Source organism: Marmota marmota, unplaced genomic scaffold (genome assembly GCF_001458135.2).
Source record: "Marmota marmota marmota unplaced genomic scaffold, marMar, whole genome shotgun sequence".
NCBI lineage: Eukaryota > Metazoa > Chordata > Mammalia > Rodentia > Sciuridae > Marmota > Marmota marmota.
Window position 1 is genome coordinate 21,086,067 of NW_026000153.1, and position 6,880 is coordinate 21,092,946.

The 6,880-nt window shown below is 40.8% G+C and overlaps 1 long non-coding RNA gene across 1 annotated transcript; it reads right to left on the reverse strand.

The window, feature by feature from the left end:
* Nucleotides 1-373: 373 nt before the first annotated feature.
* Nucleotides 374-6,574, reverse strand: LOC125611495. The gene is made up of 3 exons (XR_007341650.1): nt 6,564-6,574; nt 4,318-4,320; nt 374-506 (listed from the first exon to the last, which is right to left on the reverse strand). It is a non-coding gene; the product is annotated as an uncharacterized LOC125611495 (long non-coding RNA).
* Nucleotides 6,575-6,880: the final 306 nt, after the last annotated feature.

Here is a 6,880-nt window from a genome sequence, read left to right on the forward strand (position 1 = left end):
TGAGCACTTTTGTCAAGCAGGAAGTGGTCCTCGTCAGAAGATCCTCTTCATGCTTGTGTGTTCTGGCCTTGTTCCCAACCTCCTCACTCATCATCTTGTCCTGGCTGCCTAAGCCCTTCTACATCTCAATCCCCTCTCTCAGAGGATACCCTAACTGAGAGTTGGGACAATGACTGCCCTATCTACTTCAAGATGACAAGGGGCATTGTTGGAATTATCGGGATATCCTTTTGAGGAAGGTCTAAGGCTAGTGAGAAGCAGAAGGCTGGTCCAGAGGCCAATACTGATGATATACATCAATGGATCTATTGAGGGGTCCATGGTAGAGGTCCATAGGAATGTTGGGGGACTTCATTTGTAACACCATATAAAGTTTTTCTTGTTCGTATTAGTTATATATGACAGTAGAATATATTTTGACATATTATACACATATGTAGTATACCTTCTCATTCTCTTGGTTGTATATGATATAGAATTACATTGGTCGAATAATCATACATGCACTATTTTCCCACTCCCCCTCCCATCTGAAGTTTCATTGTCTCAAATGAGAGGAAACAAGCAAATAAGCAAATTGGTAATGTAAAGACCAAAAAGAAAAATAAGTATCAGGGCTGCCCAAGGCTCAAGGAAAGGTAAAATCCATGAGCAGATTTCACAACTTTGGATGAACTTTTGGACTGTGTTACTCAAAACTTTTCCTGAAAATATTTTTTTTTTGTATTAAGATAAGAGTATTATCTTTTCCCATATGGTAGATGTGATGGAGAGACTTTAAAACCTTTCATGAGCCACCATTCACTATGAGTTGGTATTCTTTGGTTACAGCTTATTAAGCCTCTTCCATTGAGTACTAGGGACATTCAGAGGATAGAAAAGGATTTTCCCATGTTAGGTGGGCAACTGTGGAGCCTTATAAAGCAGATGCCTTGGCAGCTACACCTATATCCCTATTTCCTTTAGCTATTATATCCTCTCCATTCTGATGTCCAGGTACTTGGATAATGCTATCTGAGAGGGCAGGAAGATCACCTCTAGGAAGTGAAGAATCTCCTTGGCAACCTTGCTCTTTCTAGACACTGAGTGAGAATGAAGTATAAGAAAGACATATTTAGAATCAGTATATAGATTGACCCTCTTATCTTTAGAAAGCTCTAGTTCCTGGGTGAGAGCAACTAATTCTGCTAGCTGAGCCACCAGTATTAGTAGGAAGTGGCCCTGATTTAAGAACCTCAAAATCTGTCACTACTGCATATCTGGATTTCTGAGTCCCATTAATCACTGATGAACTCCCATAAGTGTATAGAGTGAGATTGGGATTATCCATAGGATGGTCAGATAAATCTGGTCTGGCAGCATTAGTTTCTATTAAAACTTCCTCATAGGAGTGGAGAGCTTTTTCCTCTATATGAAAGAGGTTGGTCTGAGGTTGTGACAATTCTTTAAGGTAATTTCAGGTCCCTTCAACAAAAGGGGCTGATATTTGAGTATATAACTGTCTCTTAACCAAAGACTACCTTTAGAGTTTAGGATTCCTCCTATGCCATGGGAGGTAAGTACAGTTAGGGGCCTTCCCAGAGTAATTTTATAGGCCTCAGGGACCAATATTTCCATTGTGGCCACAACTTTTAGAAATCCAGGCCAACCCTTGACCACTTTGTCTAATTCTTTACAAAGGTATCCCACTGTCTGGGGAGTGGTCCCTAATGATAGAGTAATCATTCCAAGTGCCACTTTGCTTCATTATGTAACATATAACTGAAAAGTTGACTGAGTGGGCAGGTCTATAGAAAGGGACTGAGTAAGAGTTGTTCTTAATATATTAGACGTTTTCCTTTCCTCTGGAATCCAATTAATAATTGCCTATTTGATCGTCATCATATAAAATAAATAAATAAATAAACAAACAAACAAAAATAAAGGTATACAAAAGATCTCACAGAGCTAGCTATAATTGCCTGTGAATGTCCCTCTATTTCCTTAAGGCATTCATAGAGGGGTCTTGCCTTCTCAACATATCCATATCCAGGGATCCAAATTCTACAATATCCAGTTGTTCCCAGAAAGGCCCTGAGTTCTTTTACTGTCTGAGGAAGTGGGTATGAGAGTATGAGTTGAATTATTTTTGGGCCAACGTTTCGAGTTTCATTTTCTAATATCATGCCCAAGTAAGTAACCCAGGGTAGGCATAACTGAACCTTTTCTCGGGAGATTTTATGTCCCCTAATGGCTAGGAAATTGAGAAGAGAGCCAGTACCCTCAGAAATTATTTTTCTGAAGGTTCACACAAAAGAAGGTCATCTACAGACTGAAGTAACACTGCATGAGGGTATGACCAGTCTGTGAGGTCCTTTGCCAGTGCTTGTCCAAACAGATGGGGACAGTCTCTAAATCCCTGGGGAAGGACTGTCAAGGTAACTTGTTCTGCCTTGTGAGTAGGAGCCTCAAAGGCAAATATAGATTGACTTTTTGGATGTAAATAAATGCAGAAAAAGGGACCCTTCAAATCTAGGACAGTATAATAAGTAGTTTCCCCTGGGAATTTGGGTAAAGAAAATAATATATGGATTGGGAACAACTGGCTACAAAGGGACTACTGCTTCATTGATTATATGAAGGTCCTGAACTAATCTCCACTGGGGCCTATGGGATCCCCAATAGAGGAGTATTGTAAGGGCTCGAGAACTCTTCCCAAAAGTTCCTGTTGCTTCACATTCAAGATAATAGGTATCAGTCCCTTCCTAGCTTAAGGATTTAAGGGATACTGTTTTTATCAAGGGAAAAATGAAGGATCCTTAAGATGAATTTCAACAGGGGTTCCAGTCTGTGCCCTTCCCACTGTATTGTTATCTGACCAATTGTGGGGTCCATCTCTGTCTCTGTTCCCCAGGTGGCAACAAAAACTTGACCCTTAATTGAGATAATAGGCCTTTTTCTCCGAAAGGGGTTGGGGTCTTTGACATAATGAGAAAGAAATGACAGAAGTGGGAATCACCCCAGGAAAAAGCAAGAAGTCTAGTAAAATGTTGCTCAAGGGGCTGGCCTGATATGCCTTGAATGGTTACTTTATCTTGGGACCAAGATCCAGGAGAAAAGGACAGGATTGAGAATCAAGCTCCCATGTCAAGAAGGAAGTTCATTTAGTGCCTTTCCATGAGCAAGTTTACTCTGGGATCCTCAGGTTGGGCCTCAGTCATGAGAGCCATGAAAGAAGCCCCCTGGGACCTGTCATTGGGAACTGGTAGGCAATGACTCGGGTTCTGAGGACATCAAGCCTTCCAGAGGTTCCCATGACACAGAGGACAAGGTCTGGGAGGCATTCCATAGATGGTTGATGCCTCTGGGGACAATCAGTTTTGAAATGGCCTTCTTTCCTACAAAAGAAACAGGAGGTTGGAGGAGTAACTCCTGGGCACCTGCTCACATGGCTTTCATCAATTTTCCACATAGTTTGTCCTGTTTTTTTTTTTTTTTTCCTTTTCAAGGTTCCTATTATAAAAGACTATTGTAGCAGCCTAGATTAATTTAGCCAAGGGTTTGCCTGGTTCTTCAACCAGTTTTTGGAGCTTCCTGTCATGTCGGGAGCAGATTGGGTCAAGAATTTATCTTTAAGAATGATTTCCATGGGCTGGGATTGTGGCTCAGCGGTAGAGCGCTCGCTTAGCACGGGCAGGACCCGGGTTCGATTTTCAGCACCACATAAAAATAAAGGTATTGTGTTGTGTCCATCTACAAAATAGATTCTCTTTCTCTCTCTCTCCTTAAAAAAAAAAAAAAAAAAAAAAAAGAATGATTTCCTCCATCTGTGACCCTGGCTCAATGTTAGTGTGTTTGGTAATGACCTCCTAGAGCCTCTGTAGAAAGGTTACTGGGACTCCTTTCCCCCTTAAGTTACAGTAGTCAGTTAGGCATAAATGAAAGGTTTTACTTGGGCCCTCCTCAGTCCTTCTAACACACAGTATATAAAGTGATATCTGTCCCATTCATCTTTATTTCTGTTAGCATCCCTGTTTGGTTCAGTGAGAGGAACTGCCTGACTCCCCTTGAGGATGTCCCAACTATTGCTGGCCATGGTTACCTTCCATCCCCTGCTGAATAGTAGTTGTCTCCTGTTTCAATAGCCTTCTCTAACACCCTTTGTTTTTCCAAAGAAGTTAAAGTTTGGCTCAAAAGCAACATAGCATCCTTCCATGCGAAATGATAAAGATTTGATAACTGCTGGAAGATTTAAAGATATTGCTCTGGGTTTTGAGTGTAGTTCCCTAGATCTTTCTTTATGTCCTTTAATTCAGTTAATGAAAAAGGAATATGTACCATCTTGGGTTTGAATCCTACCCCTGGCATTACCCTGAGAGGAAATACACCCTGAGCTACAGATTTCGTAGCAACTCTGGGATCACAGGTGAAGTTTGTCCCTGAATAAGGAGGTGTTGGCTCTAATCCTTTCAAATTGGAATATAAAGGGGAAGCAGTCTTAGGACCATTTTTTTTTCAGATGGGCCTGAAGGAATTTTCTGCTTAACTAATAAAAGTCCCTTTTCTTCTGTCAATAAGTGTTTTGTTTTCTGGGGATTTGGTGTCTGGCTTGAGTAGCAGATAGCTGCTAAGGGTCTGAGTGTCAAACTTGCAATTTGTTGCTAGTTCAGGATGAACTCTCACATAAAGGAACAGTTGTATATAAGAGACTTCATTCCCATTTATCTTACTGTTTACAAAAAGGTCTAATTGCTAAATAGTACTGTAATTTAGGGTCCCCTCAGGTGGCCATATTTCCCCACCTCCTAATGGGTACTGAGGGCAGGCCTCAGTGCAAAAGAAGATCAAGGCTTTTCTCTTTCATCAGAGGTCCAAATTATCCCAGTTTTTGAGCAGACAGGAGAGAGGTGAGCCTCATGGGATTTTGGAAGAATTGGATCCCATATAAAAACAAAAAGAAAAAGAGATCATCATGGGGTTCTCCCAATCCCCATCTCACTCTTTTACAAATCTGGAGTGGTGGCTATGCCCTGTAAATTGGGTAGACAGGCTCAGCCCAGAATTTATCTGAAGAGGAATGTGTCCAGGTAGGGACTAGCCAAGCTTACAATGTCCTGTGGTTGAGGTTCCCAATATTTCTTTTCATAACCCAGATATTACTGATGCTTCCATTCCTGGAAAGCATGTAATTCCCACCTAATCCAGAATTCTCAGAAGAAGAAGAATCTGGCGGGGAGGCAGTTACCTGTGAAAAGATTTATGTTGAAGTCTCTGAGATAGTCCCTGAACTAGTAACGTGATCTCTGAGTCCACATTTATGGGTCTTATTGCTGTGCAAGGAGGTTATAAATCAACCTGTTATGGTTTGAATGTGACGTTTCCCCCCAAAACTCACATGTGAGACAATTTAAGAAGGTTTGAAGGAAAAATGATTGGTTATAGCCTTAAACAAATCAGTGAATTAATCCCTGATGGGATTAACTGAGTGGTAACTGGAAGCAGGTGTGATGTGGCTAGAGGAAGTGGTCCATTGGGGCATGGCTATGGGTCTATATTTTGTTTCTGGTGAGTGGAGTCTTTCTCTACTTTCTGATCATCATGCGAGCCAGTTCCCTCTGCCATACTCCTCTGCCACAATGGAGTTGGCTGTATATGGACTGAGACTTATGAAAGACTTAAACAAACTTTTTATCTTCTATAATTGTTCTTGTCAGGTCTTTTAGTCACAGTAGCAAAAAAAGCTGACTAACACAAAACCCCAGGAAAGGTACTGTAATAATCATAATAACGCTTTTTTTTTTCTTTTTCCTTCCTTTTGGAAGGTCCTAGAGTCACAAAGGAGGGAGATAGGTGGTTTTCCAAATGTCTTAAAAAGATAAGGAGTTCCTCTATTATAGGGCTATAGTATATACGATATAATTATTAGGGGTGACTTCCTGACAAAAGGGACAAGTTTTCTGTATAAAGCAAAGATGAATTAGGATCGACCTTGTCTTAACTGACAAACTATGTTTCCATAAGGAGGAGAAGAAATGTTGCTGATTCTGTCATGGACTATAGGGCCTATTACTCATGTTGTTCACTGAAAGGAGAGAAAGAGAAAAAAACAGTCAGTCTGAAAATTTAGCTATGCTATTCATGGATGAGGGCTTCCCTGGACTCAGAGAGCCATAGAAGTACCAATCAATCAATGGTCACTTTTCAGGTCTCATCAACAGTTTAACATGACTATTTCTAACCTTTGAGTTGATGATTTCTATCCTATATGAGACACCAATTCTGTTACTGTCTAGGGGTGCTGGGTTCATTGTCTTTGTTCAGCAAAAACTCAAAAAGAGGACACAGAGATGGCATGCAAAAAGTAGGTTTATTGCAAAAGTGACAAATTTCTCTGAAGGGAAGGGGCCCCAGATCTAGGAATCCAGTCGGGGGAGTTTTGGCCCCTTCTTTTTATGGTCTCTGGATTTTCCTCCTTTTCTTATATCCTCTGTTCACATGCTCCTTACCATTATTGATTGGTGCCTTTCTGTCCACACATCTGTTTTAGTTTTTCTATTGGATGCCCTGCTAAGGAGCATAAGTACAGAAATGTCTGTCTGATTGGGTACCCTGCTTGTATCCACAAGCACTTTTGTCAAGCAGAAAGCTGAACTCATCAGAAGATCCTCTCCCTGCTCCTTTGTTCTGGCCCTGTCCCCAGCCTCCTCACTTACCAACTTACAACCTCCTCACTCAGCCCTGGCTGCCTGAGTCCTTCTATATCCCCCTCAGTAGCACATCATTAGAACTTAAAAAAAAGAATCTATTCTTTCAATCTCTGCTTTTTGATTAGGGTGTTTAATTTATTTTTGATTAATTATTTATTTTATTGGTTCTTTTTAGTTATACATGACAGTAGAAT